Source organism: Lagopus muta, chromosome Z (assembly GCF_023343835.1).
Source record: "Lagopus muta isolate bLagMut1 chromosome Z, bLagMut1 primary, whole genome shotgun sequence".
NCBI classification, from domain to species: Eukaryota; Metazoa; Chordata; class Aves; order Galliformes; family Phasianidae; genus Lagopus; species Lagopus muta.
The window spans coordinates 59,578,130-59,592,098 of NC_064472.1; the positions used below are offsets into that span (position 1 = coordinate 59,578,130).

The 13,969-nt window shown below is 36.8% G+C and overlaps 1 long non-coding RNA gene across 1 annotated transcript; it reads left to right on the top strand.

The window, feature by feature from the left end:
- The first annotated feature begins 202 nt into the window (after positions 1-202).
- On the top strand, positions 203-8,034 carry LOC125686846 (uncharacterized). Its single transcript, XR_007373913.1, has 3 exons — positions 203-249; positions 4,522-5,487; positions 7,382-8,034. It is a non-coding gene; the product is annotated as an uncharacterized LOC125686846 (long non-coding RNA).
- Positions 8,035-13,969: the final 5,935 nt, after the last annotated feature.

Here is a 13,969-nt window from a genome sequence, read left to right on the forward strand (position 1 = left end):
CCCTTTAGTCAACCTGATCATTGGTTCACGCCATGAAGCAGTGCAGTATGTGGGAACTGCTGAGTCACGGCCTGAACCTCTGATTGATCACCGGAGGCAAGCAATGAGTCACCAGAGGAGCACAGGTGAAGGCAATTCACCCGTGCTGCCTCCTAGACCTACTTAGGAGCTGGCTTACCAGTGGGGAAGTGATCTGCTTCACCTGGAAGATCTGCTCTGCTGGAGTTTTGAAGTGAGCCCAGGATATGGGTAAGCTTTCTATCTGTTCCCCTTTTGTTATCATAATCTGCTTTGCCAAACTCTCTTGTTTATTTTGTAATTATAACATCTTAATATTCATTGATTATACAAATACCAATGGAGAAGAAACAACTTTTGACATTTCTTTCATTCTTTGTTCGTGTCAGACATGGAGGTGAAACACTGCTGGGGGGAAATAAAGTAAAATTGAGGTTTATAGAGACGGGCTGTTTCTACAATGCCAGGCAAGGTAACCAAACCTTGGAGAAGCTGGTCTGGATACCTTTCTCTAGTGCTGTACAGCAGATGTCTTGTTTGTCGCTATGCATTTACTCCAGAACAAGGTGTGTTTGAGCAGTAGGGACCGTATATAATGCAAGGAAGGTTGTTAAAAGAATAACAACAAGGCAAACATAAATTCCACTGCAGCTCCCCTTTAGCCTCTATCTATGTTGTTCTTTTCCAGAATATTATGGAGTATAGTGGAAAGGTTTGACCTTAGGTTTTTATGGTCACAGTACTGGGATTTTTCAAGAGCTCATTAGAGACAGTCTCTGAATGAATTCTCCTTCAAAATGGACAAGGCTGTACTTTCTTGACCCATGGGTCCTTCAGTTGGCATCAGAGAAGTGTGATCTCTGACAATAATCAGTGAAAATATCAATCTGTACCGTTCATTAAAATACTTCTCATAGTCAGATAGGTAATCAGTCCTTTTTTTTTTTTTCTGTCTTTTCAATTTGCTCTTCTACTTCAGTGCCTAAAAATACTGCTGAATTTTTTTTAACCTGATAAAAAAATCATATTCTTTTTTCTAAGCAAGATGTAAACTAACTAAAAGGCTTATCTATTTATTTATAACTTTTCCTTTTACAAGACTTTTTTGGCAGTATGGCCAACTGCTATCCAGATATGATTGTAGGAAATATTTATAATTCCATTAAATGAGCCTGATTAATCTTGACTTGCTTTTCACCAAATTTTTCTATAGTTAGATGATGGACTTTGGATGCTAATCATCTCAGAGAAGAGCTGCTACAGGCTAATTCATAATACAATTCATAATACATTTTGTATCACTTGGCTGCTGATTTAAATTTTACGATTGAATTTTCTCTCTTTTTTTTTTTTTTTAATCTTGTAACAAGCATTAAAACTGACACAGCATGTGGGGAAGAAAATGTAAGAGGATTGGCACAAAGAGGTGCTCATTCCTAAACTCATTTGCTTTCTCTTATTTTGATAGAGGGAAGATATGATCTGTAGTTTTACCACTAGACTCCTTCACACAGTGGTGATAATGGGAAGCTTCCAAGACCAGGTTTTGAATCATGAGTTGAAGATGGCTGTCCCTAAGCCTCTATTTCACTTCTTCGCATGCAAAGATCTTGCAGTTGCACCCTGCTGTGCCTAGAGCACACTTTCCAGTTCCTGCAACTCCACTAAAGCAACTGCTGAGCAGGACTGGGATTTGCATCACACTGTCTATGTTTCTCCAGTTGTTGACACCCTACTCACAATGCAAACACCTGTTTTGTATGCGAATGAGATGTTTTTGTAGCTGCTGTGGAGATTTCTCTGTTTTTCAGCAAGTTGTCTTTCTAATGGGTTGGGGTGGTTTTTTTTTTGTGTTTTTTTTCTTTTTTTTTTTTTTTTTTTTTTTGCAATTACATTTGTTGAGTCAATTTAGGAGACTTTTTACGAAAAAAAGCAGGGGGAATGCTATGTGACCTGTCCTTTGTAGCTCCTTAAGAAAAAAAATACAGTCATTCCTCGGCCACGCATAATAAATAACTAAACTACCACAGTTAAATATCCCTAGTAGAATTTTGCTGTTTTGTGTAGGTTTTTGTCAGAATAAACAGTGGCATATTGGTATCTCATTGGCTTTAAGCTTTCTTTTTTACTGAGAGTCTCCCCTTTCTTAAATATAAAGTTGTTATTTGTACTGCACCTGAATTAGCTTAGTCTTTCTGTTTAACTTGGATCAAGAACATCAGTGATCTTAAGAACCGTGATTCATGTCTGAAGCTTATTAAACAATATTCTCAGATTTCAGGCTTTTCCTTTCTTTCTTTCTTTTTTTTTTTTTTTTTTTTTTTTTCTTTCCCTTTTATTTTGCTTTGGTTTATTTTCTTTGGTTTTCCCATAGGAAAGTTACACAATATAGTTTTGCTAACGCCATATATACATATATATATATATATATTTATATATATATAAAATCTGATTATGGATACAGCAGCCATACTTTCATTTTAAAAGTATAAAAGCATATATGGTGTTGTTTTTTTTTTAAGTAATCCTGTTTGACTGTTTTGAGAAATCATAGTATTTTTTTTCTATGTCATCATTACAATTATTGGAAAAACGAGAAGAAAACTGTTTAATTTCATGTAGTTCATTTTCTCAGAATTTTTGGTCAATTTTCAGCTTCCCAAAAATGCTGTTGAAGTAGTGCTGCTACCACATAAAATTGCAGCATCATTTCTTAATTTTCTACATTGGTTGAAGACCTGGATAGAATGTACATCTTTGATACACCTTTGCAAAGGGGTACAAACTATCAGTTGTTGCCATAAGTCTGTACTATGTGTAAGTGCACATTTTAAATTCAGCTGATTTTATCAATATACCTGGCTCAAAGCATCATATAGCTACCATATGACAGTTATTACTGGCCACAGAATGGTCTGTGCTGAAGCAACCTCAGAATAAAATTAATAGCAGTTCATTGTTAATTGCAGCAAGGCATGACATCACAATAAATCCTCAGTTACTGTTTCCACCCTACTTAATATAAATGACATGACAATCAATGTCACATATTCTTTCTTCATGGATTGTTCTTCTGTTTAATTTCACATATTTAATCCCCAAAAATATCTGATAACTATGTCATGTTGTTTTCAACAGATGAAAGCTTGTGTCTGTGGAAAATATTGATAATTAATAAGATAGAAAAAAAAAAAAACTAAAAGGAAACAAAAGAATTAGAAGAATCAACGCACGCCCTAATTATTGTCAGACATGGATTGATAGAAAGCCAAACATAAATGTTCATTATTATTCTATCAAAGCAGTGGATGTGCATGTTAAAACTCGTTCCACAGTAGATTCACTGTTATTAAAAGGTGCGATAATGTGAAGTGTGGACTTGTGCTCTGTGCATACTTTTTGGTTATTAGTGATTAGGTGGAATCCTGCAAATTTCTAAATCAGAAATACTGAGACTGTTATCATTAGTGGTAACAACAGTGTTTGTAAGTTAACTGGCACACTGCATATGACAGAAACCAGCTGAAAAATCATCTCCATGGCATTTTCACTACTTAGTGTTGGAGAAGCAGAAAGGTGGTTTCCAGTCACCTAGTTGTCCTTTGACACTGTAGCTAAATCTGGCCTGAAGTACATTCTGCTTTTTGTTTGGTTTGGTTTAAATACAAGAATTACCAAAGATTTATTATTAGTAGTAATAGTATTAATCTTAGTATTATTGTGGGATACATATATCATTTATTTGTTTTACAAATATATAGATATATATATTCAAGTGTGTCGAATATGGTGGATAAGGCAGAGAACAGTACTATAGTATGTACAGGGTATGAACCAGGGCTGCAAAGAGACAGCTGTTAACTTCAGGACAGATCATATGAGACTTGCTGTTTTCCAGAGCACAGAATTAATGAACCTGCTAAGGTCTATTCCAAGCAATGTCACAGCACTGGGAGCTTTAAATATATTCATCTTTCCCCACATTAATTCTTGCTAAGTGACTTGGACAGCTCCAGTGGGTGAAGCAAGCATTTTAACAGAAAGGACACCATAAATAAAGCTCTTATGTTCCTGTAGAAATCAGCTGGAATATGACCAGGAATTGATTTTTGGTGACAAACTTCATTTTGATTTGTGTTTTATAACAGAGAAGTGTTAATACTAAGATCAGAAAGAAAGAAGCATGACTTTTCTTGTTTCGTTTTGGTTTGGTTTTGGTGCAGCAGATGTTCTCCTTTAGGGTGCTGGCTGCAGAATTACACTTGTGTGTAGATGTTCTGCAAAAAGGTTTCTTTCTCCTTCAGACTGGGTGCATCAGTTGTGATGATGCACCCATGGGCCAGCATAGCATGTCTGAAATCTGCCTTTATAAAATACATGTGCCATTGCCACCTTCTCAATTTGTAGAAACTACTTCTGTGAGTGAAATAACTTTCATAACTCCCTGGGAAAGGGCTATTTGTTGTTATAATGGTTTTTGTTATGCTGCTGTTTTTCTTCTAGCTATTTCTTTCAGATCCAGCCCTGACTTGGCATGCGGGTAGATACAACATTGTAGAAGAAGCATGGTGCTTTTGGGAAAGATGCCAGTGTTCTGGTCAGATATTCTACCTGCAGGAATCTGTGGATGTTCAGGAGTACAAGGTTCATAGAAGCCTTGAGACTTGGTCATGGACATCTGCAGCTATGCAGTTTTGCTTAAGCAGCTCACTGCAGACAACTTCTTGACCAGGCTGTGTGTTTTAGATGGTCGCTACACAAATGGAGATTTCTGAGGAGCTTCTTCTGCATTGATCTTTCCTTCGTGGAACTCTGAGGTTAAATTAACTGCTGACACTGTCACACAGAATTGCAGTGAAGATTAATTCTACCAGGATTAAGTTCTCTCATTTTTCAGACTGGAAAAGTCACTTGGTGCTTAGCACCCCCTTGGCAGAGCCACCCCTGAGTTACTAGTGTAGCACCAAATGACAGTTTAGTTCTTCTAAAATCCTTTCTATTGCTTTTTTTTTTTTTTTTTCTTTATATAGTAGATGGCATAGTGATATATCAGTAGGTTGGTATGAAAAATCTTTCCTATTCAGGGAACTCTAAGCATTTTCTAAACAATTTCTGCTTGAGCTGTTGGTTGGTATCTGCAGGAGTTTTCTTTTCTGTTTCAGCCTTACTTTTTCTTGTAACTTCCCCTTATGTCACACCCTGTCAGGGTGATGACAGATCTCAGTGCTCGAAGCGTCAACCAACACCTGATACACCCAGATCTGGGAAAATCCCTCAAACAGCAGCTGCAGCTCTTGACCTAAACTGAGACTCTCAGAAGCAAACCGCAGGGAACAGCACGCTGGAGGCATGCTTCCTTCAAGTCGTTCTCACATCACAGTGCTGTTTACCAGAGGATGGAAAAGGGAATTTCTTGACCATAATTTTTATTTGTCTCTCAATGATGTGCCCTCAAAGCATGTCTTGCTGGTAGGTTTCATCTTTCACAAGTAAGTTGCATTTATTTTGTAAAACTGAAATTATGTCCTACTGACGATATGGTCAGATATCTGTGACAGAATTGAAAGCAATAACACATGGAATCCAGTGGAATATAATATTTAAAAATGTGCAGTGGCTTGTTCACATAAATACATAGAAATATGTTTCTACAATGATATTTGGTAATTGCTCCTGGAATTATTTATGTATGGACTTTCCAATCATAGTAAATAGGAATAGCAGTTTTTAAAATAAGTGAACAAAAGAAACACACTTTTCTGAACAGGGTCCAAAATGTGACAGTTATTGTGATACAGCTTTTTCAGTTTTTTTTCCTAACCAAGTAATTTTTGGTTTCACATTTACAGAATCTGGCTCTTCATAGCAGTGGTGAAAAAACAATCAAGCAAAAAAAAACCCAGCTTATTTGAACAATGAGTTCCTGTGGAATAAATGAATATACAGAGCAGACTATTTTTATAGCTTTTAGTATAACTTACAACTGATCACATATTTCACAGGAATCACATACATAGGATCCTTACAGCGGCTGTAAGTGACTAACTGCAGATACTGACATGACCTTAGGAAAAATGGAGGGACAGAAATGAAAGTGTAGGCTAATGGGCCAAGCTGTAGTACATTTGTTTATCATTTTTAGTGAACATCATTCTTTCAAAACAGGTTCTTATTACTTCCTGTTACATTTCTCAAAAGTGCACAATCCCTCAGCTCCATTTTCTCTGCCCTTTTGAAATTACGGTCCTTCCCTTCAGGACTTAAGTGTTTGCTGAATGAGCTTCCTCCAGCCTTAGGGAAAAAGAGCCTCAGTTTACTAGGGACTAGGTTTATATTATGGCTGAAATTCAATGAGAAAAAAATAATGGAATAAATAAATAATAAAAAAGAAAATTACTATGTGCTATTTGAATGTACCTGAAAAAAAAAAAAAAGTATTTTATTGAATAACAAATTTTGATGCCAAAAAAATTCCAAAAAGGATTTCTGGTTTTCATTTGAGCACTGACATTTGGGTACAAGCTTTAATTCTGCAATTGTCTGCTGTCACTTAAGCTAGTGCACAATCTGCAAGAAGTAGTTGCTCTTCACCCACAGGACAAACGTACTGTACAGACATAGGCATAACTGGTCTGACAAGAAGGAGTGAATAAAAAGAGTGGAGAATGTAAGGCTGGAGACCTTTGGCAATTTTCAGATTTACAAAGGGGCGATTCTGTCTTGTTTATGGACCTTCTTTTACTTTTTACCTAAATCTATCCAGTTTTACTGCTAATTCTTGACCAAAATAAATCTAAATCTTTTCTTGAATATATATGAATGGAAACAGTTTTACTGAAGGCAGATTCTGGAATGTGTGGATAAAGGGTTCATGCAAAGGGCATACTCTTCTTTGCCAAATATCACGTTGTTACTCCAAAGCATGAGGCACAGAAGTTTCAGTAAATCATTATCCTGTCCCCTTTGCTGCTCCATATTATATATTTTCCATTGCAATTCCTTCCATTTACATGATGGGATTGTTTCTGTTGTTGCCAACTTAATGGCTGCCATTCCTTTTCCTGCCTTTAACTAGTCTTTGATTCCTTGTGTATGTGACTCGTCAGGCCTTTGATTTTTATAGCTGTTGTGTTTACCTAAGAGTTTAAATGAACGAGTAGTGTGGTATTCCCTGCAAACCCACAACATCATGATTTTCTGTGTAGGGCATAAATACTTCATTTCCTTCTCTTCTTCTCTCATCTTCTGTCTTTATGTAAAGGATGCAGAAATAAAATTAAAACCCCAGTAATAAAACATTTACCTCTCAAATAGCACAATTTTTAGCCAGTGTAGCCCACTAATACTCTTGATTTCATTCCAGGAGCAACGAATGAGAGATGATATCGCCAGTAAAGATCTTCTATTATGAAGCTCCAAACATTTTCCTGAATATGTTTTGTAAATAAAAGCAAAGGAAGAGCTAACAACAAAACAGACTTCGTTCCTGTTTCTCCATTCCCTCTTTACTGTTTAGTTAGGCGAAGTCACTGCGGGGGAAAAGCTCCAGGAGATCTCAGAAAAGACATTACTCCTGCAGTGTTTACAAGCCTCCCTTGAGTATAAAATCTAGACCATTGCACAGGTGGGAGCAAAGGTCTGAGGGCTACTGAAACTCCACATTTCAGCAATGCATCACATTGGAAAGAAGCACCTGTGTTTCATAATTTTGTGCTGACATGCTGATTCTGTGGTCTAAAGGCCAGCCACCTTTTGCACCTCACTTTAGCTTGTTTCTGAGAATCCTTAGAATCCTGACCTTCATAGCACGGTTGCATCTACTGGCAGAGGGGCAGATGAAGGTTTAAATTCTGTAAATGGAAATGAGTACCTGCCAGTTTGCAGTGCATCATGCTTCCTTGCTGATAATTAGTTTATTTGTTCCCAAACGTCAGTAGCCTCAATAAAAAATGAAGCTAAAATTAAGCATGAAACAGCATAACGACACTAGCAATGGAAAGCTGCAAAGAATTTGAATTAATGGAAAAGAATAAGAGGCTAAATCCCACAAGTGTAAGTTACTGCATTCTTTATATTTTGATGGACCTAATTTCATGAATCCCCAGTTTCCCTTGTACACTTTATTGCCTATAAAATAGGAAATAAGAAACACAAGACTGCAAGCTTGTGTTAGATGGTTACATATTTATATCTTGTGGGACCCTGGTTCATGACCCAGAGCTCTGCATCCTAGTGCAACTATAATAAATTTTAGGGCTACAGTTAGACTTCAGCCTTGATTTCCCACTGCTTAGTCATAGTTTCAATATTAGTTGTATGATATAGCCAGCAGTTAATTAACAGTTTAGGCATTTACTGCAGGACAAGAGTATTTGGGAAAAGAAAGTCTAATCCATTTCAAGCATGAAACACCTTAAGAATCTAGATATCAGGCAGTCTTCAACTGTATTTTGGGGATTACTTAGTAATTTCTTCATTCAGAAGAAATTCAGCTTAGCAGAGATGGCTCATTTTGTGATCAAGATGCCTATGAACCAAGTAGTAGGCTCTCTCATAAGCCCCTTGGGTAGCACTGACCACAGGCCAAGTATCCTAAGCTAATCCCAGTGTGGCACAAATTATTTCTATAGTACCTTGGCCATTAAAGAACTTCCAAAAGTGATTATAGGAATGACCAGGTCTGTTTGCTTCTAAAAGTATTTAACTACAAGTGTATAGAATTATATTTTTATTTTAATCCTTGTGCCTCAATTCTCCTACCTGCTTAGCTAGATTCAAAGGAAATAGTTCAAGTGCTTACCTCTGATCAGTATCTCCGTTCAGTTGTTTGAATTAAGTGAAGAAGAAAATCAGTGAACGTTAGCCCTCGTCCATGTGGCTTCAAAACATCCAAGACAGGGCTGCTAACCAAGAAAGAAACAAAATTACACTTATGGTAGTAGACAAGCAGAAAACAAATTATATTAGAGAACATATTTTCTGGTAGGATGGGAAAAACAGTGTGGGTCCCCAGTATAAGTTAAGCATCCTTCCAGCAGTGAGATTGAACCATGCAGTAGCACAATGTGAAATCTTCTTCTGCATCTTTTTTCTTCAGTGGTGGAGACTCTCACTGCCTGATGTCTTTACGGACTCTCTGTTCAAGACCCCTAATTTCTCCTGCTGTACCAGCAAAAACTGGGGAACGCTGTAAATTCACTGAGCTAGCTATTTGATTTTAAATGTCAAAGCTAATGTATCACAACACACAGAAGCCTGCCACATATCCTATCCTGGAATTCCCTAGTTGAATACACAAATGTCTCTTATTAGAACTGATAAAAATTTTGTTTTCCAAATAAAATCTGAAGTTCTATTTGTGGCTAGCTGCCTAAAAAATTGTATTAAAGACCTTAATTTCAGAGATCCTTCTTTTCTCACTAAATCTAAAGTGATGCTCATCATTTTTTATTGAGATCTGAGCATTAAGGTCAAAGAGGAGCTGCCCTGTGAAAATCAGTCCCAGAAGTGGAGAGTTGGGCTGATGATATTTAGATTAAAAAAGAAAAAGAAAAGAAAAGGAAAAACATTTTCTGTACCATGGCTTTTTTTTCTTTTTTAAAATCTTAGTCTTTGTGCACTGTGGTTGACAGGAATAAAGAAAGCTCTAATTTCTTGCTTATGCTACTTGCTAAACACTGTGCTTTATCCTTGGAGTTCATAGCAATTTACTGCTTTTCTTCTTAGAAATACATATGTGAAATATCCCATAAGGACAGACTTCATTGCTCTGCAACAGGAGGTATATTGTGCTGTTTTTTCAATGCACAGCAAAGCAGACAACCAGTGTTTTACATCGTGTGATTCCATTATAAGCCTGTAAAACACTGTGATCCCAACACCCACCCTCCTAACACATGTGTAAGACAACCTAAAACGCTCTTGTTGTTTCTACGGTCACTTTCTGGCATAGTATCAAGGAGACACCTTGAAAGGAGTTTTGAGACTCACTTGACATCTTCAGGGGCGTTCTGAAGAATGGGTTGTGTTCCAGGAATGGTGTTGAATCATATTTTGTTGAAATGGTCTGGAGTTAGCCAGGGGCAAGGGAATAAGGTCTATACCTGAGAATAAGAAAGGGAGGACTAATTGTGCTCCTGGGAAATCCTGGTTTGGATGATTATATTGTCAGAATCATTGATCTTAGTTTTGCTATCCCTCTCTTGAGAGGGAGAGAGGATATTCTTGTACGTTATAAGCTAGAGAAGGAATAACACTAAATATCATTTTCTTTATATAAATAACTATGATGGAAATTGGGTGCAAAAAATGTTTGCTTCCGAGCTAAAGGTAAAATGTGTTATAAAGGGAAAAGGTATATACTTTGCTCAGTTCCTGCAGGATTTAATCATAACCCAAAGGTGCCAATTGTATTTATTTTATGGAACTAACATCTGTGTTCTGCTATGTAATTGGGATTTCAGGTTCATCGTGAACGAGCTCTGTTTATTTTTCCACTATTGTAGATTATTCCCTTGCTTGTACTAATTACCCTTCTGTGCATGTGGTCCATATTGTCTAACTCTTTCATTGGATAACTTCATTTGTGCTGTGTTAGTATCAAACACCTGCAAAAACCTGTAACAGCCGTTAAAGCTGAAGATGTCTCCCCAGCTGCCTGTTGCACAACAGTCATGACTACCTGAGGTATTATCCTGAACAATAAGGTAATTAAAGCTGAATATACAGAAGGAAGAAATGCAGCAGTAGATAAAATATCACCATTTAACAGTGTGGAACGACCTGGGCCAAATATCAATGGTTATTGCCACAAAAAATCTGAAATTACTGAGTAATTGCTACCAGTTCCTCCTCATTATTTAGAGGTATCCAGTGTTCTGACTTCAACCTAGCTTAACAAATAAAGCAGTTATTTTCTTTGAAATAAAATCCTCCCACCCTGGATTCCGTAGTTCTTAAAATACTTTACTCTGTACCTGAGTTGAAAAGCAAATATGGATCATATAAAATGATCTGATTTGGTTTGGGATAAGATTGCATAACAGCTGCTAGCAAGCCTAGCTCTGACTAGGAATGAAAACTGACCAGAACTCAATTTTTAATGTACTTTTTGAGATACTGTTTGTGTGATAGATTTAGTTATGAATGTTAATGGCTTTCTAGGAAATATCCAAAAGTACATAGAAGCGAGGCTATGCCTGAGGAATCCTAAAACTCCTTAGCACATTATTGTTTTTCACCGTTTTACTCTAAAAACTGAAAATGCCAGTTTCTGTGTCTTGATGCTGCTGTTTTGCTTCATCCTGACAGCTAGAAGCAGGCTTAAGCAGCCAGTTGAGAATTCATTTTTTAAGGCTGACTCCTGTGATAACTTGCTCTGGCTGTTGTCTCGGGGTCAGCATATGACATGTTGACTCTGGTAATTCCCTGCCTGCTGGAGCAGCCTGCTGGGGTTAGAGGCATTACAGGTGAAATGAGAGGAACTCATTTCTGCTGTACCAGTAATGTATGGAGACAGTTCTTTTGTTGTTGTTTTTTAATAGTCCCTTTCTATCTGTGGAATTTGGCACTTCCTAGACTTTGTGCTTTTAATCATCCATTTGTAAGAGCAAATACGTACACTTCAGCATCTTGTTGAGAGAGGATCAGGCGCTTTATGACAAAGTGGTCATCTACCCCTGTACAAGTGCATGAAGTCTCATATGCAAGTAAGAAAAGAGAATCCTGATGAGAAAGACTATTTTATGATTAAGGCTATAAACAATTCCATAATGTGCAAAGACATGCAGCCTGAGGCCTGAAATCTCATCCACATGAATAAGTGATTCTTGCTTTTCATTCTGCTCAATGCACACATTTGAGATATTTTCAGTAAGGAGGAACACATTCTGCTGAAAAAAAAACATCTATTTGCATCCTTGTAATCTTTGCACAGCTGTATATCATGATTTCTGATCTACAGTGTTCTGAACTGGATGAATCTGAGACACCTGAAAGTCAGCTGAAGAAGTACATGCAACAGCTCTGCATCAGCTGCTTCAGTTCATTTCCTGTAATACAGGACTCCAATACGGTTTGCTGATTTGTCATTGTCAAGAACTGTGCAAGAAGACTAATAAATAAGCCAGACTGCTTTTTTAATCTCCAATGTCATTGGTATTGCCCCTTGCTTCTATTTCATTTTATTAATCAGTTTGCAGGAGTGTTTTCATGAGAACAGGCCACTCCCTGCTTTCTGAGAAAAGACCTCCAGCTTTCAAGTAGGCAAATTCCATAAAGTAGTCATTTTCTCCTAACTACTGAACTATTTAAATTATTGTAGGTAAAGGCACAGCAGCTAATTTCCTTTGCTTTTCTCCTCTTTATTTATTTTATTTTATTCCTTAACAAGAAAGCAGATTCAACAAGTTCAGAGATATTATTTTCAGTACTGTAACAGTTCACTGATGAGGTAAGATCATATTCATGAACTTTGAAATAGCAGTTTGCTAATAGTTTGTGGCAGGAAAACTCAATAAAAATAAAGGTAAATGCTTCAACTGGAAAGCTACAGGTTTTTTTCTGTCAGTTTAGAATATGATCATGGTATTAAAAAACACTACAGCAGCAAGTTAGTCATTTCATAAGAGCCTTTTCTGAATTTTGTAGCAGACACCAATTTATGTTAAATAAAGTTAAAATGGCATGAAAATAGCCTTCTGAATGATATTTTTCCTGTGAAATGTCAAAATTAAATCAATGGCAAACATACTATCACAAAACTATTAAAAGGCTAGAAGAGAGTCAGTATGATTTGAGTACTGGACAAAGCCCTTGTCTCTTCTTATTATCTTATCCATCTTTAGCAAGCACTCTTCTTTTTTTTTTTTTTAAAGAAAAAACAGAAAAAGAAAAAATAAGAAGAGCTTTGAATTTTCTCCTTTTTCACTACTCAGAAAATGTACATAGTTTTAAAGGGCATAGACATTCTTGCTATTTCCCATGTATATTTTTAAAAGATGAAGAGGGCCATTCCTAAAGCCACTGTTTTCTACTTGTCACTAAAAATAAGACTACTTTTTTGCCTGCAGCCAGTTAATTCTGTGACAGATACCGGTGTTATTTTTAAAGGTAGCCCACCCAGCTCTGCCCCCTTGTGAGAACACTCTGTGTGTGGGTTGGTCAGATGATAACCATGTGGAGCTTTGTGTGGGCCCTTAGTCAAATGGGCGCGAGTATCGTTACTCAAATGAGTATTCATAGCCACTACTTGCTTTATTTTTTTCTAGAGCAGCAACAAAATGGCAGAGACGACAGCTGCCACATCATATACATACACACACTCCTACACAAACTATGCTTTGTACATCAGAAGCAGCATAAATATCATGGCATGTGGCAGTTACCATAGCAACGTGTTTTTTTAATGAATAGCAGATGGAATAGGCATGTAAAACTTACATAAGTTCTTAGTAATTTGTAAGTTACTGCAGACCAGCTACTGCAGTAAACTTTTTGTTTTCACTGTTTCTTTTTTTTTTTCCAAGTACAGTGTTCAGTCTCCCCTTTTCTTCCCACTGAATTCACCCTGATCTGGAATATAGGCTATGGTGGTACACAGTAAATAGCAGTGACTAATTTTCTGGGCAGTGAACTCCCATAATACAGACAACACAGGAAATGATAAGGCATATCACTTAAAAAAAAAAAAAATTGCTGAATTATTTACCTATAGCCTGTAATGGTAAATTTATAAGACATTGCAAAAACATAGCAGCTTTCTTTGAAGCTACACAATAATTCTGAGTGGATAATGAGCACTGAAATGGAGTGGATGGGTAAAACTATGCATGAAAATTCATGTTTTTATTCACATTCTGAATGCAGTTTTTTGAGAGACAGAATTTAATAATTTACTGATCATCAGGGTAACCTAACAGGAAAAACTTCTCACTGTAAAATTTCAACCTGT